The sequence below is a fragment of the Mustela erminea genome, chromosome 1 (assembly GCF_009829155.1).
Source record: "Mustela erminea isolate mMusErm1 chromosome 1, mMusErm1.Pri, whole genome shotgun sequence".
NCBI classification, from domain to species: Eukaryota; Metazoa; Chordata; class Mammalia; order Carnivora; family Mustelidae; genus Mustela; species Mustela erminea.
The window spans coordinates 53,237,412-53,264,064 of NC_045614.1; the positions used below are offsets into that span (position 1 = coordinate 53,237,412).

General features: G+C 41.2%; 1 protein-coding gene and 1 long non-coding RNA gene across 5 annotated transcripts in view; one reads left to right on the plus strand and one right to left on the minus strand.

The window, feature by feature from the left end:
• Window positions 1-26,653, plus strand: part of ATG7 (autophagy related 7) — a 243,768-nt gene that overhangs the window by 146,556 nt on the left and 70,559 nt on the right. The window lies entirely within an intron of this gene.
• LOC116580756 lies at window positions 18,158-22,768 on the minus strand. 3 transcript variants are annotated; one of them, XR_004281776.1, is made up of 4 exons: window positions 22,651-22,768; window positions 22,091-22,161; window positions 21,208-21,340; window positions 18,158-18,515 (listed from the first exon to the last, which is right to left on the minus strand). It is a non-coding gene; the product is annotated as an uncharacterized LOC116580756 (long non-coding RNA). The 3 variants fall into 3 exon arrangements; XR_004281773.1 differs by lacking the exon at window positions 21,208-21,340; XR_004281774.1 differs by lacking the exon at window positions 18,158-18,515 and having other exon boundaries at window positions 21,068-21,340.

Sequence of the window (26,653 nt, forward strand, 5' to 3'; positions counted from 1 at the left end):
GAGCACAGTTTGTCATCCTGCCATGCTTGTTCTAATAGCCTCTTATCAAAGCAATAGCTATCAGTTAATAAAGAAACCACTGAATCATGAGTAAGAGCCAGTGTAGACCAAACCTTATACTGATTGGTTGGTAGCCTATAGCCAGGCCACATATAATAATAGCTGCTGGTGCTTACTCTTAATGTGCTTATGTGCCAGACGCTCTTCTAAGTACCTTACCTATATTGATACACGAAATCCTTACAATAGTGAGGCCATGTGAGTTAGGAACAGTGCTTTGAGCTCTGTGATCATAACCACTGTACTATACTGCCTCTCACATCTCTGAAATCACACAGAGATTTAACTCACCACCAGTTACGCAGCTCAGCATCTCAGCTCTGAACCACCTCAGGGCAGAATGTTTCATTTATAGCAGCAATAACCAGTTTACAAAGTAGGCGGCTGTGGCGCTTCATAACGGGGTGGATCAGTCCTTTGCTGTCTGAGTTAGTGGGTTCTTTTCACGTTGTTTTAAGATGGCATCTTGAATTTTAAAGAACAGTGTAGCATTGCTTTGCACATCTCCTTGTTGGTGTGAAGAACATCATACATCAGCCATGTGTCCTCTCGTCCCAAGATATCTTTAATCTACATCAGGGATGTGAAACCAGCCCGCTCCAGCAGGAGAAGTGTCTTCATGGTAAACTATATTGAAAAGGGTTCACAAGCCTGGTTCAGATGTCATGAGAGAGAGGTTCATGGCTGAGTAGTAACATCAGCCTTGGACAATCATAAGTCCATATCTTTGCTGTCCATAATCTAGTTCAGGATGAAACTGCATGATTTCAGAGGTTACTTTTCTTTCAAGAGGGTAACAGGATGTTGTGATCCACATAATTCATTAATTCATTCTACAAAAATTTATTGAATTCCTGCTTTGTACAAGACAAACAGTAGAAAAATGAATAAGTAAAAGTCTCTGTCTCCACAAATTTTATTGCAACCAGAGACCTATAAATTGTAACGATTTTTATACAGTGAGATAATAAGCATTCTTAGAAAATGCTGTGGCAGCACAAAGAAAAGAGCTGCTGTCTATGCCTGGGAAGAACAGACAGGCTTCACAGAGAGGGTGCCAGTTAGTTCAAACCTGAACTCAGTCCATGTGTATGAAGCCATTAAGGGGGAGTGTTTTGGCAGCCACCTGGCATGACCATCTCCCATTGTTTCTGTAGCTATCCTGTTCACAATACATACACCACTACCATTACTATGGCATTTTTTTTTTTTTGAGTGTCAAAACAGTTACACACCCAGGAAGAGAGGATGAAATTGATCCACCATGTTGGATCAATATTTTACAAGTTTGGCTGTATGATCTTTGGGTAAGATGAAGCCAGGGAAATAGGGAGCCAGTCCTGGACAGGTGAAATAGGACACTGAAAGGGAAAATCAGAAATGCCAGGGATGAGGCAACATTGATACTTCCCCCAGGCCAGTTCTGTGTCCATTGGGGAACACATTGTCTGTAGACATATGAAAACTATAGCAGTGGTTGGGGTCAGAAATGGCTTCAGAAGGGCTGACAATTTTTGTATTTAGAAAGGGTGTTACCCTAATCCGGTTAAGGATTTCTACAACATACTCTCTCTTAAGAAGTCACAAGGCTTTCCTTTTTCCCTTCTCACTGCCGCATGAAGACAGGTATCTAAGATCCCCATTTGCCGGTGAGGAAATTTGAATTCGTCGTGTGAAAGTGCACAGTGAATTGAGCAAAGACTTACAAGCAAGTGCTTACTCTCTCTTACCCCTACATTTATTTGCCTTTACATTTAATACTTAAAATGAGGAGAGTTGTCCCTGGTAGTTTTAAGAAAATAATAAAGCTTTATATTATATTTAATCATCAAGAACAAAAGATTAAAACCAAGAAGACACTTTGGAGATAATCTTATCCTGTGCTCTCATTCTAAGATGTGGAACCTGAATCTAGGAAATTGCTCTGGACCTTGAGAGGTCCAGTCATTAAAACCTACTCAGGGGCACCTGTTTCGCTCAGTTGGTTGAGCATCCAACTCTTGATTTTAGCTTAGGTCATGATCTCAGGGTTGTGGGGTTAAGCACCACATCCGGCTCCATGCTTAGGACAGAATCCGCTTGGGATTCTCTCTCTCTCCCCACTCTCCTTCTGCCCCCCCCCATCCCTCAAACAAACAAACAAACAAACACACACACATCTTTAAAAGTAAAATAAAATCTACTCAGTCATCATGGTTTCTGTTTGTAACTGGAGACCAGTGCCTCTAAGAGTGGTTTAAGAGGGCGCCTAGGGGACTTAGTCAGTTAAGTATCTGCCTTCAGCTCAGGTAATGATCCCAGGGTCCTGGGATCAAGTCCCCACATCCAGCTCCCTGCTCAGTGGGGAATCTGCTTCTCCCTTGCCCTCTGCCCCTCCTCCCCACTCTTGCTCCCTTTCTCTCAAATAAATAAATAATAAAAATAAATGAAATGCATCTTTAAAAAAATTATTTAAAAAAAAGCTGTTTAAGAGCCCCTGCTTATCCCTTTGGGACTTAATTTAAGGACTTCTGCTGGGTACCTGCTCTCAGTTTGCATTTGGGTTCAGAGCAGCCTTCCTGTCGCCATTTGTGAGAGCCCTGGCTCTTCCCATAGATTGCTATCCATTTATCAGACTCCCACCATTTCTGTAACAACAGCTCACTTCAGCTTGCAGGGAAAAAAAAAAAAATCACCCTTTGCAAGTCAAAAAAGACTCAGAGTGCTGACCAAAAGCATAAGAGGTCTCCCTTCAAAGTATTAGATACTAGTTGTGCTGTCCTTATCTGCTTCTGGCTGGGCTACCTTTCAGGGAGGCATCTCTTTCTTGCCCTGTATGAAAGGTTGCAAGATGTAGACAGTGCCTCCAATAATCTGATGTTTCCCTAAATCCCCTAAACCTCTGGCCTCGTTAAACTGAATTGCCTGTAGCAGCAATTGGGAGTTTTTCCGCCCCAGATGTGGAAGGTTCTTATGGCTCCTCCTCCCACCTGGTCTTACACTTTCCTGCATTTAGACTTGCTTCCTTTCAGCTCTCCATTCCTGGTACTGTTTCTAAATTATTCAGGACTCTGTTGGTTTCAAGTGAAATAGACCCAACTTGAATTACCAGAGGCAAACAGAAACAATGGAGCATTGCACACAACTGAAAGAGAGGTTAATCAGGCACACCTTGGGAAAAGCTGCAGTTCAGGAATAACAGGAACAGGGGTTGTCCCTGCAGACAGGCCTCTTCCGCAAGACAGGAAACATGGCTGCTGGCAGCTCCACAGCCTCCTAATTTATAGCTGCATCATCTGACATGAACCGGCCTCTCGGGTCCCTGACTAAAAACCCAGGGCCCAGCTTAGGTCTGTTGCTCATTCTGGGACCAGTCAAGTTGGGCCAGAGAGGCAGGGTCTGTAAAGGAGCATGGTTAGCAGTCCCCATCAGAAAATGTTTGCCATTACTAGAAACCCCAAGGGTGCTGGGCATTCAAAACTAAAGGTGTCCAGGGGTGCCTGGATAGCTCAGACCTTTGAGTGTCTGCCTTCAGCTCGGGGCATGATCCCAGGGTCCCAGGATCAAGCTCTGGGCTCCCTGCTCAGCTCCCTCTCCCTCTGCCTGCCACTCCCCCTGCTTGTGCTCTCTCTGTCAAAGAAATAAATAAAATCTTTCTAAATAAATAAATAAAGGAGTCAAACTAGCCTGAGAGCCCATCCTAACTGAAAGCAGGTTGGCAAACAAGAGGCATAATGTGCTTTTTAAAATTATTATACATTTGGGGCTCCTGAGTGGCTTAGTTGGCTAAACATCCAACTCTTGGTTTTGACTCAGGTGATCTTAGGGTTGTGAAATCGAGTCCCATGTTGGGCTCACGCTCAGCATAGAGTCTGCTTGAAATTCTCTCTTTCTCCCTCTGCCCCTTTTCTACTTGTACACACAAGTGCACATTTTCTAGCTCGCTCTCTCAAATAAATAAATAAATAAATAAAATCTCTGAAAAAGTATTATATAGTCAGTACAGCTTTCCTAATTGACTTTCCCTTTATTGACTCTCTAATTAACTACACTCTCTTGTTAAAGCATTATCTCATACCCACAGAGGCTGGATGCCCCCAGCTACTAGGCTGGTTTCTAGAACACCTGCACATTTCTTCTCCCACCAGTGGAGGGGTATGCTTTCCATAGCCTGGGAAAGCCAGATGGACTTGTAATTATACCATTTAATTAAATACTCCCTGAGTGAAAAACAGTGTTAAGAAGAAAGTTATTGCTCTGAAAATCAAGTTTAATTCAGAAAGTTTTGGTGACAGCCAGAAGCTAGAAACGATGGCTCTTCTGTAGTGGGGGAGAGGGCTTTGAACTTTTTATTCCAGAAGAGGTTCTAGATCCTAGTTCCCTATATTAAAGTTCTAGCTGTGTAACCTTGGGCAGTAGTAGTAGCAGCATCTTGAGACTTAGATCTTCATTGTAGAATGGAAATAATAACAACTTTGTTGGGGGAACTTTAAGGGTTAAACAACTTATTTCTGTTAAAGAATTTAATAAATTTATCTTAATAACAATTAGAAGTGCTTAACCATAGAGAAAAATCATTTACTTATCAAAGAAATCCATGAAAACCTAAATAATATTTCTTTTTTTAACCTTGATAAAATATTAATTTTAATAATTTATGTTTTATCCTTTATATATAGAATTATATATACAGAATTACATTAGCTACAGATAAAAATGTCTTACTTCTTTCTTTCTAATTTTTTATATATTTTTTTTTATTTAAAAATTTTTTATTAACATATAATGTATTATTTGCCCCAGGAGTACAGGTCTGTGAATCGCCAGGTTTACACACTTCACCGCATTCAATATAGCACATACCCTCCCCAATGTCTGTAACCCAGCCACACTCTCCATACCCTCCTCCCCCCCGGCAACCCTCAGGTTGCTTTGTGAGATTAAGAGTCTCTTATGGTTTGTCTCCCTCCTGATCCCATCTTGTTTCATTTTTTCCTTCCCTACCCCAAAGCCTCCACTTTGCCTTTCAAATTCCTCATATCAGAGAGATCATATGATAATTGTCTTTCTCTGATTGACTTATTTTGCTCAGTGTAATACCCTTTAGTTACATCCATGTCATTGCAAATGGCAAGATTTTATTTCTTTTGATGGCTGCATAGTATTCCATTGTGTGTATGTATGTATGTATGTATGTATGTATAGACACACACACACACACACACACACACACACACACACACACACACACCATATCTTCTTTATCCATTCATCTGTTGATGAACATCTAGGTTCTTTCCATAGTTTGGCTATTGTGGACATTGCTGCTATAAACATTTGGGTGCATGTGCCCCTTTGGATCACTACATTTGTATCTTTAGGGTAAATACCCAGTAGTGCGATTGCTGGGTCATAGGGTAGCTCTATTTTCAACTTTTTGAGGAACCTCCATACTGTTTTCCAGAGTGGCTGTACCAGCTTGCGTCTCCACCAACAGGGTAGGAGGGTTCCCTTTCTCTGCATCCTCACCAGCATCTGTCATTTCCTGACTTGTTAATTTTAGCCATTCTGACTGGTGTGAGGTGGGATCTCACTGTGGTTTTGATTTGTATCTCCCTGATGCCAAGTGATGTGGAGCACTTTTTCATGTGTCTGTTGGTCATCTGGATGTCTTCTTTGCAGAAATGTCTGTTCATGTGCTCTGCCCATTTCTTGATTGGATTATTTGTTCTTTGGGTGTTGAGTTTGATAAGTTCTTTATGGATTTTGGATACTAGCCCTTTATCTGATGTTATTTGCAAATATCTTCTCCCATTCTGTCAGTTGTCTTTTGGTTTCATTGACTGTTTCCCTTGCTGTGCAAAAGCTTTTGACCTTGATGAAGTCCCAATAGTTCATGTTTGCCCTTGCTTCCCTTGCCTTTGGCAATGTTTCTAGGAAGAAGCTGCAGCTGAGGTTGAAGAGGTTGCTGCTTGTGTTCTCCTCAAGGATTTTGGTCGATTCCTTTCTCACATTGAGGTCTTTCATCCATTTGGAGTCTATTTTTGTGTGTGGTGTAAGGAAATGGTCCAGTTTCATTTTTCTGCATGTGGCTGTCCAATTTTCCCAACACCATTTGTTGAAGAGACTGTCTTTTTTCCATTGGACATTCTTTCTGCTTTGTCAAAGATTATTTGACCATAGAGTTGAGGGTCTATTTCTGGGCTCTCTATTCTGTTCCATTGATCTATGTGTCTGTTTTTGTGCCAGTACCATATTGTCATGATGATGACAGCTTTGTAATAGAGCTTGAAGTCTGGAATTGTGATGCCACCAACTTTGGCTTTCTTTTTCAACATTCCTCTGTCTATTCGAGGTCTTTTCTGGTTCCATATAAATTTTATGATTATTTGTTCCATTTCTTTGAAAAAAATTGATGGTATTTTGATAGGGATTGCATTAAACATGTAGATTGCTTTAGGTGGCATAGACATTTTCACAGTATTTGTTCTTCCAGTCCATGAGCATGGAACATTTTTCCATTTTTTTGTCTCTTCCTCAATTTCTTTCATGAGTACTTTATAGTTTTCTGAGTACAGATTCTTTGCCTCTTTGGTTAGGTTTATTGCTAGGTATCTTATGGTTTTGGGTGCAATTGTAAATGGGATCGACTCCTTAATTTCTCTTTCTTCTGTCTTGGTGGTGGTGTATAAAAATGCAACTGATTTCTGTGCATTGATTTTATATCCTGACATTTTACTGAATTCCTGTACAAGTTCTAGCAGATTTGGAGTGGAGTCTTTTGGGCTTTCCACATAAAGTATCATATCCTCTGCAAAGAGTGATAGTTTGACTTCTTCTTTGCTGATTTGGATGCCTTTAATTTCTTTCTATTGTCTGATTGCTGAGGCTAGGACTTCTAGTACTATGTTGGAAAGCACTGGTGATAACGGACATCCCTGATGTGTTCCTGACCTTAGTGGAAAAGCTCTCAGTTTTTCTGCAATGAGAATGATATTCGCTGTGGGTTTTTCATAGATGGCTTTGATGATATTGAGGTATGTACCCTCTATCTCTACACTTTGAAGAGGTTTGATCAAGAATGGATGCTGTACTTTGTCAAATGCTTTTTCACATCTATTGAGAGTATCATATGGTTCTTGTCCTTTCTTTTATTAATGTATTGTATCACATTGATTGATTTGTGCCTTGCAGCCCTGGAATAAATCCCATGTGGTCGTCGTGAATAATCCTTTTAATGTACTCTTGGATCCTATTGGCTAGTATTTTGGTGAGAATTTTCGCATCTGTCTTCATCAAGGATTTTGGTCTGTAATTCTCCTTTTTGATGGGGTTTTGTCTGGTTTGGGGATCAAGGTAATGCTGGCTTCGTAAAATGAGTTTGGAAGTTTTCCTTCCATTTCTATTTTTTGGAACATTTTTAGGAGAATAGCTATTAATTCTTTTTTATGTGTTTGGTAGAACTCCCCTGGGAAGCTGTCTGGCCGTGGGCTCTTGTTTGTTGGGATATTTTTGATGACTGCTTTAGTCTTCTTACTGGTTATGGGTCTGTTCAGATTTTCTATTTCTTCCTGGTTCAGTTTTTGTAGTTTATATGTCTCTAAGAATGCATCCATTTCTTCCAGATTGTCAAATTTGCTGGTGTAACTTTCTCATAATATGTTCCTATAATTGTTTATATTTCTTTATGTTGGTTGTGATCTCACCTCTTTCATCCATGATTTTATTAATTTGCGTCTTTTCTCTTTTCTTTTTGATAAGTCTGGCCAGGGACTTATCAATCTTATTAATTCTTTCAAAGAGCTAGCTCCTAGTTTCATTGATTCGTTCTGCTGGTTTTTTGGGTTTTTTTGTTTGTTTTGGTTTGGGTTTTTTTGTGTTTTTGGGGGTCGGGGTTCTGTTTCATTGATTTCTGCTCTGATCTTTATTATTTCTCTTCTTCTGCTGGGATTAGGCTTTCTTTGCTGTTCTTTCTCCAGCCCCTTTAGGTGTAGGGTTAGGTTATGTACTTGAGACATTCCTTGTTTCTTGAGAAAGGCTTGTATCACTATATACTTTCCTCTCAGGACTACCTTTTCTGTGTCCCACTGATTTTGAACAGTTGTGTTTTCATTATCATTTATTTCCATGAACTTTTTCAGTTCTTCTTTAATTTCCTGGTTGACCCATTCATTCTTTAGTAGGATGCTCTTTAGCCTCCATGTATTTGAGTTCTTTCCAACTTCCTCTTGTGATTGAGTTCTAGCTTCAGAGCATTGTGGTTTGAAAATACACAGGGAATGATCCCAGTCTTTTTGTACCAGTTGAGACTTGATTTGTGACCCAGGATGTGATCTACTCTGGAGAATGTTCCATGTGCACTAGGGAAGAATGTGTATTCTGCTGCTTTGGGATGGAATGTTCTGAATAGATCTGTGACGTCCATCTGGTCCAATGTATCATTTAAGGCCTTTATTTCCTTGTTGATCTTTTGCATGGATGATCTGTGATATAGATAGAGATCACTCCATTTCAGTGAGGGGGCTGTTAAAGTCACGTACTATTATTGTATTATTGTTGATGAGTTTCTTTGATTTTGTTATTAATTAGTTTATATAGTTTGCTGCTCCCATGTTAGGGGCATAGATATTTAAAATTGTTAGATCTTCTTTTTGGATAGACCCTTTGAGTATGATGTAGTGTCCTTCTCATCTCTTATTATAGTCTTTGGCTTAAAATCTAATTGATCTGATACAAGAATTGCCACCCCAGCTTTCTTCTGATGTCCATTAGCATGGTACATTGTTTTCCACCCCCTCACTTTAAATCTGGAGGTGTCTTTGGGTCTAAAATGAGTTTCTGGTAGACAGCATATTGATAGGTTTTGTTTTGTTATCCATTCTGATACTCTGTGTCTTTTGATTGGGGCATTTAGCCCATTTACATTCAGAGTAACTATTGAAAGATATGAATTCAGTGTCATTGTATTGTCTGTAAGGTGACTGTTACTGTATATTGTCTCTGTTCCTTTCTGGTCTACTACTTTAAGGCTCTCTCTTTGCTCAGAGGACCCCTTTCAATATTTCCTGTACAACTGATTTGGTGTTTACAAATTCTTTTAATTTTTATTTGTCCTAGAAGCTTTTTATCTCCTTCTATTTTCAGTGATATCCTAGCTGAATATCATATTCTTGGGTGCATGTTTTTCTCATTTAGTGCTCTGAATATATCATACCAGTTCTTTCTGGCCTGCCAGGTCTCTGTGGATAAGTCTGCTGACAATCTAATATTCTTACCATTGTAGGTTACAGACTCCTTGTCCCAAGCTGCTTTCAGCATTTTCTCTTTGTCACTAAGACTTGTAAGTTTTACTATTAGATGACGGGGTATGGACCTATTTTTATTGATTTTTGAGGGGCACTCTTTGTGCCTCCTGGATTTTGATGCTTGTTCCCTTTGCCATATTAGGGAAATTCTCTACAATAATTTGCTCCAATATACCTTCTGTCCCCCTCTCTCTTCTTCTTCTGAAATCCCAATTATTCTAATATTGTTTCATCTTTTTAAAAAAATATATTTTATTTATTTATTTGGAGAGAGATATCACAGTAGGCAGAGAGGCAGGCAGAGAAAGAGAGGAGGAAGCAGGCTCCCCGCTGAGCAGAGAGCCCAATGCTGGGCTCAATCCAGGACCCTGGGATCATGACCCGAGCCGAAGGCAGAGGCTTTAACCCACTGAGCAACACAGGCGCCCCATATTGTTTCATCTTATGGTATCACTTATCTCTCGAATTCTCCCCTTGTGGTCCAGTAGTTGCTTGTCTTCTGATCAGCTTCTTTATTCTCCATTATTTGGTCTTCTATATCACTAATTCTCTCTTGTGCCTCATTTATCCTAGCAGTAAGAGCCTCCATTTTTTATTGCACCTCATTAATAGCTTTTTTTATTTCAGCTTGGTTAGGTTTAAGTTCATATCTCCAGAAAGGGCTTTTATTTCTCCAGACAGGGTTTCTTTAATATTATCCATGCCTTTTTCAAGCCCAGCTAGCACCTTGAGAATTGTCATTTTGAACTCTAGATCTGACATATTACCAACGACCATATTGATTAGATCCCTAGCCTTCGGTACTGCCTCTTGTCCTTTTTTGTGTGTGTGTGTGTGTGGTGAGTTTTTCCACCTTGTCATTTTATCCAGATAAGAATATATGAATGAGAAACTAAAATAATAAAAGGGTGGCAAAGACCCCAGAAAAATGTATGCTAACCAAATCAGAGGAGATCCCAAATTGGGGGGAGAAGAAAAGGGGTAAAAAGAAATTTTTTAAAATGTTAAAAAATTAAAAATCAGAGGAGACCCTAAATTGGGGGGAGAAAAAAAGGGGTAAAAATAAATTTTTTAAAATGTTAAAAAATTAAAATTTAATTTAATTTAAAAAGTAAAATTAAAATTAAAAATGTTAAAAAAAATTAGACTGGTGAATAGAACAGAGCCACCCACTTGATTTTGGGTGTATTTTGGTCTCTTAGAAGAAATTACATCCCAAAATTTTAAAGAAAGAAAAACTTAAATATATACAAAAATAAGGGTAAACATAATGAAGGGATGGAATATGACTGTAAAGATGAAATTTTTAAAAAAAATTCTAAAAAAGGAATTGATAAGTTGGTTGGAAAAAAGAAAGAAAAAGAAAAGTGGAGAGAATTTGCTCAGGCTGGAGACTAGAACAAACCCTGTGGTAGATTTAGGGTATATTTTGATCTATGGGAAGAAATTGTATCCAAAAATTTTTTAGAAGAAAAAACCCTATACGTATACAAAAAATAAAGTTAGATACAATGAAGGATAAAATATGACTATAATAATGAAGGTTTAAAAAGATTTTTTTAAGAAAGTTATTGTTAAGATAAAATAGTTAAAAAACATTACAGAGGAAAGAGGAAAAGTTTTTAAAATTAGAATAAGAAAGAAATAAAATTTAACAAATTTAATTAACTTTGCAAGTCTATGGAGTCTTGGTGAGAAAGCCATGAATTCCATGCTTTGGTTTCCCCTCCTCTGGAATTCCACTGTTCTCCTTGATCAGTGAGCTTGGTCTTGGCTGGATGTTCTTGATCTTCTAGGGGAGGGGCCTGTTGCAGTGATTCTCAAATGTCTTTGCCCGAGGTGGAATTGCACCATGCTTGCCAGGGGCCAGGCTAAGTAATCTGCTCCAGTTCGCTCTCAGGAGCTTTTGTTGCCTGAATGCTTTCTGTAGAGCTCTGGAGGGCAGGAATGAAAATGGTGGCCTCCCAATCTCCAGCCTGGAGGAGCCGAGAGCTCGGGTCCCCACTCCCCAGTGTGCCCTCAGAGAAAAGCGGTCAATCGCTCCCATCTCCCTGGTTTCCAGCCACCCTCCAAGCTCACCTGGCCTGTGACCGAGTGTTTGTGTCTCTGGCACACAGCCCCATTTGGAATCTCCAAAGCCAGCAGATTCCTGCTCTTCCAGCAGAGGAAGATGGGTCTCCCGAATCTGCCACTTGGAGGGGGGTGTCCCTGCTCAAAGAGCAGTGGTACCACTATGCCATGGATCACAGTTTAAGGAAACCCTGAGCTGAGAGCCCACTGCTCAGCTCTGTTTCTGTAGTCAGCTTTCCTGCTCTGATACCTGCGAGTTCTGCTACACTCAGACACTTGTGACCCCGTGGGACCTGAGATCACACTGTCCTTGTGAGGGCTCCACCCCACTTAGCCTCTGGAGCGATGTCCCTCAGTGGAGCAGACTTCTAAAAGTTTGGATTTTGTGCTCTGCTGCTCCACTGATTGCTGGGAGCTGGCCCTTCCCACCATGGTCTATCTTCCCGTCCCTTCAGATTCACTTCTCCACATGTCCCTTTCAGAAAGTGGTCGATTTTCTGTTTCTAGAATTGCTGCTCTTCTCTTTGATCCCCTGTTGGGTCTGTAGGTGTTTGGAATGGTTTGATAACTATCTAGCTGATCTCCTGCAACCAGATGTCATCTCAGTCTACTCCTCCACCATCTTGACTCTCCCCCAAACCTAAATAAGTTTTCTAATGTAAAAGGACACCTCCAGAAAGTTCTATAAACCCAATTTATTAGGATGAGTCTATAGTACATCCTCCTTCCCAAGTATGTTTGGCTTTCGTAAGGAAAAAAAAAAAATTAAAGTCAGGGGGAACAAACTTTAAAAGTAGAAGAGATGATTGGAAAGTCTCCGGGTAGCTTTAAGGAGTCTTTGAGTTGCAGCAGAACCCATGCTGGCTCTATTCATAATTTTGCTTTCTGAACTAGTATTCTAGAACCTGGTACATTCTTTTCATTTGTGTCTTTCACAGAGGGCAGTACAATTTAGTTCTAAGTGTATTTCGGGCATCTGGATTCTAGTCAGCATTTCTGGCACTGTTTTAGAACCTAAAGTCTGCGGCTTATTCCTAATGTGGAAAATGGAATAATCCCCCAGGCACAAGAAGAAGAACTCCAACATTCGGGCTGCTGTTACTATAGCGAGACAGTGCTACAGACATCACAAGACTTGTTATACAAGGAAACATGATTACAACGGATTAGAGAAACTCGCCAGAGCCTTGAAGGATTTATTGCTTTTTGAATTTTGAATGAGACATAAATATGTTTTTCCCCTCTTAATTTTGGACCCCATATGGAGAAGGTGAGAAAATTCTTCAGCAGATTCTAGAATGCTTAGCTGCTAAAGATTGGTTGGGTATTGTATCCAAGTCATATTGCAAAGGGCATGAATGCTTGCTTGGCAGAGATGCAAAACAGTCACTCCTTTCTGTCTGCACTGCCAAGTTAGTTACTGCCTTGTCTCCCAGTGGGAGAAAAATGTAGCTCCTTGGGGAGTCTTCTGGAAGGCAGCATGGTGTAATGGAAAAAGCAATGCACTCAGAGGCACAAGGCCTGGATTGCAGCTTCCACACTTCTAAGCTCTGTGATTTTCAACAGGTTACTTAAACTCTTTTATCAAAGTATAGGGACAGTAATTCCCCTCTCAGAGGATGGCATTAAGGATTAAAGTATGTTAAATATCATGTAGAAAATCTCAGATGTTAGTTGCATTAGCATCAAAATGGCAACTGTAGTATACTCCTTTGAGTTCATAGATCTCAGAGTTTTGCTGATATCCTGGAGAGGGAGTTTTAAAAATAAGGATGGTTTGTCACCTTCTGTGTTCTCCAAATTCTTTGGTTTCTCTGGAAGCTGAAGCAATATAATGGGTTAGTGGTTAGGAATAGCTTTGGGATCAGACACACCTAAGTTTAAATTCACTACTTGCGGGGTGCCTGGGTGGCTCAGTGGGTTAAGCCGCTGCCTTCAGCTCAGGTCATGATCTCAGGGTCCTGGGATCGAGTCCCGCATTGGGTTCTCTGCTCAGCAGGGAGCCTGCTTCCCTCTCTCTCTGCCTGCCTTTCCATCTACCTGTGATTTCTCTCTGTCAAATAAATAAATAAAATCTTTAAAAAAAAAAAAAATTCACTACTTGCTTACTGTGAAGCATTGGACAATCCACGTGACTTCTGTTATCCTCAGTTTCCTCATCTATGAAATGGATATAAAAACAGTCCCTCAGCCATTCTTTATCCCTTTTGCCTGTTTTATTCTCTATATGGCACTTAATCACTATCTGAAATTAGCCATTTTTGTTTATTTCCTGTCTCCCTCTCCAGCCCCCACTCAAATAGAATTCCCACAAGGGCAAAGTCTTTATATGTGTTCTTTACCACTTTACATGTCTTGCCTAAGATAGTGACTCGTGGTACTTTGTTAACCTTTTCACCTTTGACTCCTGGTTGTTATTGTTATTGTTATTGTTGTTGTTTTTAATTCGCATGCCAGTATCATGGCTAAATTTATATACAGTAGCTGAGTTAGAGACTGGGCTGCGATGTTTTGCATTTGGAAATACCTGTGTTCTTACAGTTGAGTTTCTGTTTCCTAAAGATGCTTACTCAGCCTTCCATGGCTCAATTTGACTTGTGACATCAGAAGATTAACAGGCAGAAGTCTGACTCAGGGTCTCAGCTAGGAAAGAACATGACTTTCAGCCCTGCTCACCCTTTGAGGGATGGCTGGACAAGGCTCAAAAAGGTCTTGGATTTCAATTCATCTAGGAAGGTATTTAGCAAATTATTTTTAACCATTTGGATCTGAGACAGATCACCCGAGGAATCTGCTGTCTGTGCATAAGAGAAGAAGAAGAAGAGAACTAGTTGGAGCTGAGGGGAAGAGACCAGGCTTTCTTACTACTTCCCAGGGAAACCTGGTGACTTTAATGTACCTAGCACGTTGGACACCACTAAGATTCCAAAATGCTCCATAACCCCTAAGAGTTAGGCACTGCAGACAGATCAGTGTTCAGGCTAAATTTCCCCTCATCCATTAGCCGTCTCCCTGTGAGGAGGTGGCATTCGTGGCAATGATTTGTGTCCTAGAAAAAACTGAGCCCCAAGAAGAGGAACTCTTGACTCTCCTACCTCTTCTTTCAAGCCCTGTGAACTGGTTCCTCTAAATTCCTGTGGGACCAAGATGGGCCTGCAGGTGGGGCAGGGGTGGTTCCTGAACACCCAAGGGTTGTACACCAAAGGTTGCATGTATGTGTGTTATGGAGGGGAGGTTCAGTGTCATTATACTCTCAAGAGGTATCTTCGGTCTAAAGTAGGTTTGGGACCATTGCCCTTGGTGGCTGAATGTGGTTTTTTAGTGTTTGCAAACTCTGCAGCTTTGCCCCTCTGGCGCCTAAAGCTCTGTGTGGGTGGCTTGAGGATGGAGATGCTGAAGCAGTGTACAGCTGCCCAATCTTGTTGGATTTTTGCATTATGGCTCTCTCATCTTTTCCTGAGTTTGCGCATTTTCACAAACCATTAAGCCAGGCCCAGTGGTAGCCAAGTCCCAACTTGTCCACGGAGGGTTTAGTTAAAGAGGATTGTAGGAAATTCTATAAACAAGCTATCTCTGTAGGTTTGGCTTTAGGAATAAGATAAAGCCACATCATCAACAGACCTGTTAGTCCCCTGAGTTTCTTTCTTCTGTCACAAAACATTCCCCAGCTTTTAAAGGAGGGATGACCATAGAATGACATTTTCACTGAGAAGGAGCAGCATGTATACTGCATTTCTGCATCCAAGAGCATGAACATGCATTCCCCTTCTGCCCAGCATCCTCCACTGCAGCCAGACCAGATTGCTATGGACCTTCAGAGTTACTGAGCTTCTGTTAGTCCCTCTGTTCTAACTACCCAGTAAAGTGCTCCTGCCTTGCTCTTAACACAAAAGTCTTTTAACTGTAAGGTCCAGGAGTCCCTAGAAATGAAAAGCTGCTGGTAGGTGTGAGTATCTTTGCCAGTGCAGTGAGCTCATCTTCAGCAGGAGTGTGGCTGCTTTTGTGTAGTGAGTATTTATTACGTGCCGGGCTCTGTACAGAGCTCTTGGAAATTTGTCTTATTCAGTCCTCACCCTGAGGTAAATGTCAGTATTCCCATCTTACAGATGTGGAAGTTGAGATTCAGAGAGGTATAGTCACTTATAAACTTTTTTTTTAAAATGTAGAGGGCTCCTGGGTGGCTCAGTTGGGTAAGTTTCTGCCTTTGGCTCAGGTCATGATTCCGGCGTCCTGGGATCAAGCCCTTCATCGGGCTCCCTGCTTCTCCTTCTCCCTCAGCCTGCTGCTCCCCCTGCTTGTGCACGCATGTACGTGCACTTTCTCTCTCTCTGTGAAATAAATAAATAAAGTTTTTTAATAAAAAAAAGCGTAGGGATGCCATAGCATAGAGAACTCCAAGGGTTACCAGCAGATGTGAAGCAAAGGCCCTTCCCTGAAGCTGAGTCATGGGGTGAATGGACATTAGTTTGGAAAAAGAACTTAGGGTGGAGGTAGTGAGATCCAGAGTCTGAGGAAAGTGCAGACATGTATTACCATCTTCCAGTATTACTCTTGTTCTGTCTATGTTATTTAAGATGCAGATAATCATCTTGACCAGCATTCTTCTCAAGTCACCTGTATGGGATTAGCATTCATTGTTCTTTTGAGTTGGAACCACAGATACTTGCCTCCTAGTTTCATCTGGCTTTTCTCCATCAAAGTCCCACAGCCATTTCCCATTGACAAGCACAGACCCCAGTGAATCCCACCTTCAGTTCCTGTCCTCTCCAGTCCTGCCTCCAGCAGCCACCAGGCTTCCCTTTCTGACACAGAGACCTGAGCACGTTACTCAGGATCTTATAGAGGCTGAACTTTGCTTTGGGGTAAGGTAGGCTCCTCAGCATGGCAGTCACAGACAGGTCCTACAGCAGGCTCCAGCATACCTCTCAAGCTTGTTGGTCTTAGCTGCCCTACACTTCTGCCTGTCCCTTGGCACTTATTCGCTCCACCTGGCAAATGCGTGCCCATCCTTTAAGCTTTCATCCTTTCTGAAGGCCCCCCGGTACCTGTCTCACGCTTGTCACACTGGACCACAATTATTTGCTAGCTTCTTGAGAATAAGAATGTGTCTTTATATCTTTATATCCTCAGTACCTAGCATAATACCTGGCACATGCTCAGCACTTACTAAGAACACCTTTGAAAGAATGACTGCCTGACTCTGATGGGGAGCTAAGGTGAAGGCTTGGGGACATAATAAATAGAAGGTCCCCTTCTGTTTACAGAAATCTCACAGTGCAGTTGTCTCATGCATATTCACGTCACATACATATACGTATTTGGACCAATAGAATTGTTAGTGTGAGAAATGTAGGAGGTTTCCCAGCATCTCACATATTCTAACTCTTACTCTTTTTTTTTTCTTTTCTTTTTAAGAGAACTCAGAAAAGTACTTCGTGTACTGCTTTTTTAGATACCTCCTTTAGGATTAAACTCTACAGGATTAATTACTGTATGAGTCAGATTCTTTGGGTTGGAAATTAGACACTAACCCAAATTTAAGCAAACGTGAGGATTTATATGTTCTAATAACTGAAAAATTCATGGATAGTTCTAGCCTCAGACACTCCTAGATCTAAGTGTTAAAAAAATGTCTGTGGTATCTTCTTCTCTTGCCTGGCTTTTCTCTACGCTGCTTCACTGTTCATTCTTAGGAAGGCTCTGGCCTTGGGATAACAAGATGGCACTGGTAGCCCATCCCCAGCCATAGCAACTACCAGGGAAAGCAAGCCTTCTTCCCATTGGTGCTAGCTAAGGTCCTGCTTCACTGGTTTCTAGTGACCCAGTTACCATGGTGGGGGCAGGGAGGTAGCTCTCACTAGTCAGAGCTGGAATATGTTCCCATCTCCAGTGGTATTAGGGTAAACAGTCCACCAAAATCACACAACCTGAGAGTCAGGGAGAACTTGGTGGAGAAAATTAGGAAACTGGTGTGGTTATCATAAAGATAATGATACAGCAGGCTGAGCATACAGAGTGGCAGATATCCTTTTTGGTTACCTTTCCTTTCTTTTTTACTAATATTTCTGGTATTTCTCTTATTTCTTAGAGCTAAATGGTGTGATAGGCCCGAAGCAGGTGGCTTGTCTTTTCCTTTTTCTTTAAATACCTGCCCCCTGGTATTGTTAAAAAGTCACCTTATTGCTCTCTTTCACTTACTTTTCACCCTAGCTTCTAAGTCCTGTGTGATACAGTATAGGTGATAGTGCTCTTCAAGTTCAGAAAATGGTGAATTCTGCCTCCGCATCCCACGCCTATCTGAAACTGACTGGATATATATATATATATACGATTTAATAATTTTATATATATTTTATATATATTAAATTTTAATATACTCTTGATTTAATATATATTAATTATATTATATTATATTATATTATATTATATTAATTATATTAATTATATTATATTATAATTAATATATATATATTAAATCAAGAGTTTACTTTAGGGGCACCTGGGTGGCTCATTCGGACAAGCAGCCAACTCTTGGTTTCGGCTCAGGTCGTGATCGATCATAGGATTGTGAGATCGAGCCACATGTTGGGCTCTGTGCTGAGCAGGGAGTCTCCTTGAGATTCTCTCCCTCTGCCTTTCCCCCCGCTCGAACGCTGTCTCTAGGATGTGCATACGTGTGCTCTCTTGCTCTCTCTCTCTCTCAAATGAATAAATAAATCTTAAGAAAAAAAGTTTATTTTAACTGTTACCGTGGTTCCAGTTGACAGTATTCTCATTTACCACTACCACTTTGTTTACAGTGCGCCCTAAATTTAGGCATTTATGTCTCCTCACCCTTCCGTTGAACCCAGAAACATTTGCCTAAATATCTTTATATATGTTCACCCTTACAACCACTGCCTTTTAGGTTTCATGAACTCCTTGATAAGCACAGGTCACAGTTATGAGCTCTCTCCATGGTCCACCTGCTTTGGCAAGACTGTGGCCAAGGGAAGATTTTTAGCGACGCTCTGGACATCTGTGTCTTGGTTGAATTCAGTGCATTTCAGCTCAGTGGAGGTTTCCTGAATGCCTAGTAATCAGCAGCCAGTGTGCAGGGCTCTGTGGGGGGAACACAGCATATTCATTTGGTGTCTGCAGTTCAGCCCCTTGTAAGCGCTGGTAGTCAAGACACACAGGGCAAGGTCTCTGTTTTCATGGAACTTCATGCACAACAAACAAAGACCCTTTCAGCTAATGTTGAACACAAAGATGCAAACAAAATGGGAGGTTGGGGTAGAGTGAATTGGTGTGGGAGGAGAAGAAAATAGAGGTCAGGAGTTAGTTTAGACTAGCAGGTTAGTGCAGGCCTGTCTGAGAAAAAGACTTCTGAGCTGATACCTGAAGGCAGAGAAGGGATCCACACATGTGGGTGTCTGGGGAAAGAGCCTGTGGACAGGGGGAGCATCTTGTGCAAAGACCTATGGTGGGAACAAGCTTGTTCAGTTTCAGAAATGGAAGAAATGTAGCCAGCATGGCGAAAGCACGGTGAATTGTGGGGGTGTGGTCGGAAGTGAGGTTGGAGACAGAGGCAGAGGACAAGTGACCAGAGGCTCTCGTAGGCCATGAGAAAGAGCTTGTATTGTGTTTTAAGTAGGAGACTGTCAGAGAGTGATTTGCATAATTTTTAAAGCCTTGGCTGCTATGCGGGGAATGGATCGGGGTGTAAAAAAGTAGAAACAAGAATGTTTGGGGTGAGTGGCTGAGCAAGATAATTTATGTCATTTTAATTATCGATGTTATCATACACCTGATGGAGGAATTTGAATTTGGGTTTTCTTCTAGAGGCAATGGTGTGCATCATTAATAGCTTCTGCTTAGTGAACATTTATCAGTGCCAGTCACATGGCTTTCTGTGCATTTTTCAAGTCTTCTCGCACGCAAAAAACCCTATAAGCTGAGTTTAGTGTTCATGTTACCTTTTATAAAGGAAGAAACCAATGGGGAGAGCTAGATGCTGACCACTCCTAGTGAGGAAAGGGAACAGGAGCAGCAGGGAGTCTAGGCACCAAACTCCTGGAAGCGGGGCTGGGAGGCTCGTCAGGACACACACTGGAGTTTGGTGGTGACTTTGAGATGCAAAGAAGAGCTGGTCCTAGGAATGGTGAAGAGCCTGCACTAGGAGCACACGTCCCAGGGCAGGCTGCACACTGTCAAAGCCTGCGGTCAGTGCCATGGGAGAGCCTTGAATAAAACAGAGGCCGAGGTTGTTCCCCCTGGCATTGTACAGGCTGGTGATGAGATGCCTCTAACACAGACTAAAAAGTGGGAACTTCTTGAAGGAGAATTTGTTAATTTGTTGATACACTTAACTTACAATGTCAGAAAAAGTCCTGGTGTCTTCACTGAATTCCTACACCTTTTCCTAGGTCAGTTTTAAGTTAGAATGGTCTCAGAAAATCTGTCCTGACCTGTCTGTGCCCTTTACCCCCAAATGAGCAGGTGGGCATTTTTTTCCTACCCTCAGTTTATCTGTGTCCTTCGTCTCTGTCTCACTGTCTGCATCCCACCCACCCCCACCCCCGCCAACACACACACATACCAAAAAACTGGGCTTTCTGGGGCATCTTGAGAGTACCAGGGGAGCCTGTTCTGCCCTTTGTGTTTACCTTGACACAGAAATGATCCCTGGCTGTAATAGGTTTCCCTCAAGCGCTCAGGGTCTTTTCATAGCCTAAGACATCATCGTGACCTTCCAAGGACTGGCTGTTTCTGTGGGCACCTAACAGGGGTCAAGTCTGCCCTGAGGTACTACTAGGAAAGCTGTTGGAGCCTAATCTGCTCTTACTTACGGTAACTTCTTTTGGTTTTCTATGAGTTTCTTTCTTCTTTCTTGAGAGGACTTACTATGTTGCCTTTAGCTTGCGCCCAGCATTCATTCTAACAAAATCTGGAGTCTCTGGCGTTTATCATTGGCCAGGCTCCATATGAACTGGTAGAAAATGGTTGCAGTTCTAGGAATTTCCAGCCTTAATTTGTTAGCCAAATACATCAGCAGGGGCGGTAGCTGTTAGTTGATCTGAGTTTTTTGTGGTGAGATTTTTTTTGTTTTGTTTTTTGTTTCTCCCCCTCCAATGAGAACTACTGTTTGTTAGCACTGAGATCATCAAACCATTTCAGTTTAGGACATTGTGTGAGAATATAATTATACCTCCCAAAGATAAAGGTCTGGCCTAGTTAAATGAGGGCAAAAAAATGAATAGGGTCCATAGAGGGGAATGATTACTGGTACCAGGTACGCTGAATGGCAACTCACTTATTTTCAGTGATATTATACAAATCAAATAAAATCCTATTCCCTTTTATTTTAGCTAAGTATTCCTGTCCAAATAAAAATCAGATGTTTTTCTTCTTTTTCATTTTTTTTTTCCAAACCAAATGGTTACAAACACTTATTTAATATAATTTACTGGAGCTTTTTTTTTTTTTAAGAACATTTACATTACTTTCTTTTATGCATGCAGTAACTTTTGATCAAAACATGACTCCACGCTCTTGTTTAATGTTGAGCATCTGGATTAAAGGCTTCTTTTAATCTTAAATACAGATTATGACTCTCTCCCTTTAAGCAAACCACCATAAAACCTTGGCTTTTTTCCAGTTTTCTTCATTAAAGCTCTCTTTATTATAGTGTTTTCGGATGGCAGTCATTAAATGATTGTTATGCACAATGGGCACTTGATTATAATTATTTAACTGGCAATCAGTTATTGCAGCAATTTGGTAGTGTAATTAAAAGGGAGCATGTTTGTACCTGCCAGCATCTTTGAGATATTCAGCTCTGGATTAGGGAAAGAAGCAGAATCTAAACATATGGACAGGAAGAATCAAACACTTCTGTGAATGGAAGCTTTTCTTTTATTCTTCCCCAGTCTGGTTCCTGGCCTCTTTTGTTCCATAAGGTAGACGAAGGATAGTGATGAAATGTGGGTAAGAATTTTTGTGCTACAAATTCCTGGATCAATCAATACATTCAGCAAAGATTGTAAATTTGCTCCATGTGCTGAGAAATGCTTAATGGGTAGAAGTGAACTTAATCTAATTCTGCTTTTTTAAACACAAACATTTTTCCCCACTCTGATTTAGGCATTTCAGCATTTCTTTCTTGACCTATAAATTGATAAGGAATACAACTAGCAAAATGTTGGCATAAAAGACAGCTGGCATTCACTTATTAACGGCAAGTCATCAATCACTAAAGAAGTTAGTAATGCTGTGATTCCCAAGTTAAGATCATCCACAGTGGGGCGCCTGGGTGGCTCAGTGGGTTAAGCCGCTGCCTTCGGCTCAGGTCATGATCTCAGGGTGCTGGGATCGAGTCCCGCATCGGGCTCTCTGCTCAGCGGGGAGCCTGCTTCCCTCTGTCTCTCTCTGCCTGCCTCTCCATCTACTTGTGATTTCTCTCTGTCAAATAAATAAATAAATAAAATCTTAAAAAAAAAAAAAAAAAAAGATCATCCACAGCATGATTCAGAACCCTTTCCATGTGACAAACATCTAATCCTAACCAACCTTAGCAAAGAGTAAATTTCTTGGTTTATGTTATGTTATTGGAACCGCTAATAGGATTAAAGGGAGAGCTGCAGAAACCAGGGCTCAGGGTTAGAAACTGGGATTCAGTCCCTCTTGAGACTCACCTTCCATTCACCTCTCTGCTGAGCCTGACTGTGCTTGGCTTTGTTCAGAGGACAGGTCTCTAGGCTTCTCCCTGTGGCAGGAAAAATGGCCATTAGTAGCCCCAGATTCTGATCTTCCTTACTGAGCAACTCCGGTGGTAACACGTGTCTTCTTTCATACACTGGCCTCAAGGAAGGGCTCTGATTGGCCCTACTTGGGTCATACTCCACCTCCTGGACTAATTACTGTTGCCAGGGAAATGACCCCATCTGATTGGCCAGGTCTTGATCACACCCCTGTGGGTAGGGTAGGGAAGATGGAGTCTATATCAGAGACTCTATATCATATCAGAGAACTTGATATGTTCCCATAGGTGGGGTTCCCCAGTGACTAAGAAAAACACAATGGTTATTTTAACGAATGAATATGAAAATCTGAAGTATCCAAACCTAAAGAATATTCTCTGCATGTTTTCCCAAAGTGGTTCTCATTCTTTTAGAAGTACTTCACCTTTGTAAGACTGAATTATAGAAGAGTCCATCTCGGTTTCAAATGATTTGCCTAACCTTACCAACCTTACCTTCTTGAGCCTTTAATAGTGTGCTCTCAGGGGAGGGTCCTAAAGAGATGGAACAGAAATAAAAATGCCTGTTGTGGTGGCCCAGCCACCATAGCTACCTTATTACAAGGGACTAAGGATCCAGGGTTCCATACAGCACAGTTTTCAACTATGACCTCACAGTATCAAACCACTTCCCACAGTTCTGCATGATAAAATTTTCCATTTTTCTCTTGATTTAGTTCCACATTTGAATCTGAGGGAAAGGCTAAGCAGTCTGAAAAATGGCAGACTTAAATAGCAAAAGACCTTTAAAAAGTAAAAGAGAACATTAAGTGAAAATTTTAAAATGCTTTTCCTGACCCCCCCAATACCAACCAAACATGATCTAATCAATAAGAAAACTATGAATCATCCTATTTATTAATCACACAAGGAAAATAATCAAAATATCCAAACTCAAACTTGAATAAAAATAAATTCTCAATTTCCTATTTATCTTATTAATTGGTGCACAATTATTTTTTGTTTTGTATTTATTTGTACAAATGAGATATTTAAGCTCATGGCAATTTAAACTACTAATGGAATACCTGAACTCTGGGACGGTTTGGGGACATCAGCTTCTTCAAATCAAGTAAGTGTGTGTATATTTACACACACACACTTTTTTAGTTTGTGGATATTGGACAGTGCTAGAGACATTTCTTGGGAACCTAATCTTCTCAATGGCAAGTTCCAGCATTGCCTTTGCCAGTAGTTGAGTTCATATGGACTTGATGCCAATTTTCTTCTCACATATGTGAAATAACATTTGGGCACATAACAAACAAAACAGTGACACCACAGAGAAGCCTAGTGCTTTTTAAGAAGTGAAATGGGTGGATTCAGAACTAATTTTTTCTTTAGGTGAACTGAGTTTAAATTAAATTAAATGTTGCAAGAGATTACAGTATTTGTATGACTCTCAAAAAGTCAAAGGCTGTGGCAATAAAGTATTTTTATTTTATAGAGTTTTTCTTGGAGAGGCTGCGTACCATGTGACAGCAGAGTGCTTCAAACCCGGAGGCTGGTGCCAGCACAAAATCCAAACATAAAGTTACTTCCAAAGCACAGATAATTATCGGTCCCCTCTCTTGGAACAGAGCATCTCTCAGCTAATCCAAATCTGCCAGTCCAGAATCACCTTCCTAGTCTAGGGTTTTAAGTATGAATCGATGGGTAAGGCATGTTTTCCGGGAAGGAAAGGAGACGTTATTGAACAACAATGGTCAGAAGAGTAAAAAACCATAGACAACAGTACTTTCCCAATTTTTTCTCTAGCAGAATTTCTTTTTTCTTTTTTTTTTTTCTTTCTTTTGCCAAAAAAAGACAAGGGAGGCCAGCCAGTGGCCCAGTGGCCATTGCTATGTGCATGCCTGGTCCATCAGTCAGTTTTTGAAAATCCAGCTATCTTGTCTCCAACAAACAGCTTAGCTCCAACCCTGTCCACTTAGGGCAGTGTGTCTTTACCACACTAGACCTTTCCTAAATAAAGGGGCTGATTGTCGAGGCTTTGCATGCTTTTGCAGTGCCTGAGAATCAGTTAAATGCCCTGTGATCCATACTTCTCTGCTTCCCCAATTCACCCAAAGGGTACTGGGGAAGCCTTTGCCTTCTGTCTAGGCTGCTTCTATACACAGAAGCTCTCTTAAAGCTTTGCTCACCAGGATTTGAGATCCATGCTCTTCAGTGAATTTCCATCAGAGGATCACTGCCAAGTCACACAAATCTGTCAAAGGAGGCTTGTCTAGGAGTGCACCAAGTCCCTCTCCACAGAGTGACAGCTCAACAACTATCCCTGAGTGCTGGCCGGCCAGCCATCTCTTCTTTCCCACCCCCTTCACTAGATTTTACTACCACCTGCTAATGCATCTAAAGGGAGCAAGAGGAACTCAGTCACAACAGATGATGAGAGTTGATGCCAGAAGTGTAAACAAGTCATAAATTACTCTTAATTCCTCTTGGCTATGGATGCTGTTAGTCTCTAGCAATGGAAAAATATACTCGCTTTAATCTCTTTTATTTATATAATATAATAGTTGGTCCTCTCATATGACTATAAATCTCACTTTTCTTCAACAAGCATTTCCTAAGCATGTGCTCTGGGCAAAGTACTGTGTAAGCTGCCACTCTTAAGAACAGATATGGGAGTTCATGTTTAGTGGGGACAGGAGTTTGGGAAGATGAAAAAATTCTGGAGATGGATGATGGTAATTGTTGTGCAACAGTGTGAACATACTTAATGCCACCGAACTATACATTTTTAAATGACTAAAATGGTAGATTTTATATTTTTTAAATGGTTATATATTTTATCACAAAACAGATTAGGGATCGTAAGCATTTTTTTCAGTCAAGATTAGCTGTTTGTTGTAAGTTATAAATTCTATATATATATCCTATAGCAAAATAACAAATGTGTGGGACTCACCACAAAAACCTGGAGTTCCCCATTTCTTATATTTTACATAGCAAATACTGAGTTCATTATGTCCCTAATTTCTCCTATTGTCAGAGTACTATATAGGTCTTTTTTAATGATTATCCTCTGCAATCAAGGTGAAAACAGAGTCTCAACAAGAGCGCTGATTAATGAAACCTGAGTTAGGCTTTATGCTTAGCATCCATACCACAGTGCCCCAGAATGGCCAGAACTTTATTGAGCGTGGAGAACAGAGACTCAGATCCTGCCTTGAGGCCAGCCAATGTGGAGAAAGTCATGGCTTTCCATCTCTGTCTGGTTCCTGCTTCTGCCTTTGGCCAGTGCTATGACTGTGGGCAAGTCTCCTCATCTTCGTGAACTGGCTGCTGTGTCCTTACCTATAAAATGGGAGTGAAGTTGCCTGCTATGCAGGCTGTCAGGACCAAACAAGCCAACATTTATGAGAACACTGAGTGCTGGGCTGGGGGCAGGTGGTAAATCAGTGCCACCCCCTTGCCCCTGCAGCTTCTGTGACAACGGAGTGAAATGCAGTGGGTGTCTGAGACAGCCTCCAGAGCGCTCTTCATTCCACACATGTGGGAGTGTGTGAGACACCTGAAAATCTTTCCTTCCTCTCCTGTTACTCTCTAGACTCTGCTCTCCTGCTCTGCCTGCCTTTGAACTATAGGAAGTTCATGATGCAAATATATTGGTGCTGTGGGAGAGGAGAGATGGCCCACCCCTGGCCCAGTGCCAGCAACATCTTGGAAGCAGAGCAGTGCTCAGGGTCTTGTGGTGTTTGGGCCTCTTGCTCTTTCAAGACCCCAAGGCCTCAGTGTCTCGCTTCTCAGACCCACTACATTTCCCTAGGGTTAAAAGTTGTCCCCTTGGTTTCCTTTGACCTCTTGTCCCTCAGTCGGGAGCTAGAAGCAAAGAAAGGTCCTTATTACCCCAGACCTGTGTCTCTGCAGCCAGTAGTTTGGCCCCCCGCAACCCCTCTTCCTGCAGGTCTGAAAGGCTGTGTCTGGGGACTGTCACCCTTCCTTCCTTCTGTGTCCATGCTATTTCTCCTTGCTCCGGGGGACAGCCCAGCTTTGTATATAGGTCTCACCAAGACATAGAATCCAATTTGTAGAAAGATTAGAGTGCTTTGATGAGTGGTATAATTTATCAGCTACCCCAAGTTAATGACATTCTTTGAGCTGGGTACCCCTTCTATACCAGCACCGTATGTTAAAGGGGATGGCCAGGCTAGTGCCAGGCTACTAAGCCAGTGGTTCTTAAGCCTTTTATTATTTTTAACCTTTTTATTGAGAATTGTATAATTTATATACAATTAAATATGAATTCTGTACAAATCTTAAGTATACATCTCAATGAATTTTTGTGATCTGCACACCTGTGTAAATACTACCCAGACTAAGATTCAGAACATCTCCAGTACTCCAGAGCCTCATACCTATTTCTAGTCAGTATCCCCAAAGGTAACTACTGCTTCAACCTCTTCTCATTGGATTGGGTTCTTGACTTTCTCACACTTATGTCCACCCCTAAGTCCCA